General features: G+C 43.5%; 1 pseudogene; it reads right to left on the bottom strand.

The window, feature by feature from the left end:
* Positions 1-358: 358 nt before the first annotated feature.
* On the bottom strand, positions 359-1,013 carry LOC147625643 (actin-3 pseudogene; annotated as a pseudogene).
* Between the last annotated feature and the right edge of the window lie 1,183 nt (positions 1,014-2,196).

Below are 2,196 nucleotides of genomic sequence, written 5' to 3'. Positions count from 1 at the left end.
AGGCGTATCATTAGATGCAGCTTGAATTCTTCTCTAATTCAAATCCCTACATGGCTTGAACAGAAGATATCCTCCACTTTTCTGAATCTCTGGTCGATGTGCTCTCTGGTCCTCCCCGTTTCTGCATAATCCCTTGTATGCACCGTTTTGCTGGTTATTCTCCCTTTCCCGCAAGAGAATCGGGCACCTCACCTTTTGCAGCCCAAAAATCACATTTTCCCAGTTTGAAATACTGCGCCTCCTTATTTCCTGCTTAATATTCGAAAATTTCTTTTTTTTAAAAAAACTTTCGCATGCCACGCAAGCCGCTACCTTCAAATATGTCTCCAGCTGTTGCCTCTGCTAAGCATAGCAATCTTCACACGTTGCATCCAGTCAAGTCACGGCCTGCAAGATCCAGACGAAGGATAGCATGTGGCAGAGCATAGCCCTCGTAGATAGGAACGGTATGCATAACACCATCACCCGAATCCAACACAATACCTTTTGTCCTTCCACTGGCATACAATGAAAGCACAGCGTGGATAGCAACATACATAGCTAGTGCATTGAATGTATCGAACATGATTTGAGTCATCTTCTCTCGATTAGCTTTTGGATTGAGAGGAGCTTTAGTGAGCAAGACTGGATGCTCTTCAGGAGAGCAACTCGAAGCTCATTATAGAATGTATGATGCCAAATCTTTTCCATGTCATCCCAGTTGGTTACGATACCATGCTCAATAGGATATTTCAAGGTCAATATTCCCCACTTAGATTGGGCCTCATCGCCAACATATGCATCTTTCTGTCCCATACCCACCATAACACCAGTGTGCCGAGGACGGCCCACAATACTAGGAAACACTGCCCTAGGAGCATCATCTCCAGCAAACCCAGCCTTGACCATCCCAGATCCATTGTCACAGACAAGAGGTTGAACTTCCTCTGAGTCTGCCATTCTTGAATTGACGATATAACTTGGATCTGGGCAGTTGCTATGAGATTCTGCCCCTCCTCTTCTGCTCTGCAGAACAAAAGAGGGAAGACTACCATTGACAAGGGGACGTGACTTAGTCAGTCAAACAAGAGGGCCCTTCATCCACTGCTGCAATGGTAAGCATTGACCAAACGAAGGGAAGGCACACAGATCCTGCCTTAAAGCCACGAACTCTGAAACGAAGGTTTTGGGTTAGAATTTCTCTGCTCTTGCTCTAATGCTGCTAAGCTTGCACATGCATTAAATGCACATACAAATGTAATGTTGTTAGGTCTAATGCCTTCAACTTGTATCTCATCATACAAACCCAGAGCCTCCTTGTTCTGCTCATTCCGAGTAAGAACAGAAATCATGGTATCCCAAGACACGATATCTCAAAAGGGCATTCTTGAAAACCAATCCTTACATCATACATGCTCTCACATTTCCATACATGTTGAGAAGGGTGTTCCCTACTACAAGGTCTACCATAAGCATAAAACTCCATAATTCACACCACACTCATGTATAGAGGCTTCGAGACCTGGCTCAGCCTCAGCTCGTCTTATTGAACCTTATTTACAATATGAACATATGTACTCAGGCATCATATAATGACTCAAGTCATGGCACTTAATCCCATGCATCTGGATTTGCATTTGATGGCCTCATATGCATGGTTTCACACCATAGACGTGCCATGGCACGACATCCACCCCCTCTAAACCTGCACATCCTCTGGTATGTGCGAAATCATCATCAAGATCCACATATATCTGGATGTCATCTTCATCTTCTACATTATCAGGGAGATCATCCTCTTCCTCTTCAACCATATCCATACTATCACTGTTCAGCCTCTCATCTTGAGTCTCCTGTGAATCAAAAGGATCACTGTCATATCTTCTTTTAAACATCTTGATCCTTTTGCCTGCTACAAGATTCTTTATCTCTGTTCCATCAAGCTCACACAGGGTATACGTGGCATTTCCATGCACATGCTTTACAATGTAAGGGCCAAACCATCTTTTTACAAACTTTCTTTGAACAGTGAACTGGTTGTCAAGGCTACTATCATACATTAGGACCCAATCACCTTCTTCAATAGGTTTTGGCTGGAGTCTGTGTCTTCTATCAAATCTTTCTTTATTTTTCAACCTTGCATCTTTTAAACGAGCTTTAGCAAGCTCTACATCTTCAGGCCTCCTCTCCAGCTGCCTTATTCGCAATACAAGGAGG

This window comes from Cibotium barometz, chromosome 23 (assembly GCF_041138505.1).
Source record: "Cibotium barometz isolate CiBa-2024 chromosome 23, ASM4113850v1, whole genome shotgun sequence".
Lineage (NCBI taxonomy): Eukaryota > Viridiplantae > Streptophyta > Polypodiopsida > Cyatheales > Cibotiaceae > Cibotium > Cibotium barometz.
Note: the sequence above shows the minus strand (reverse complement) of the source record. Positions and strands in the feature narration are given on the sequence as shown.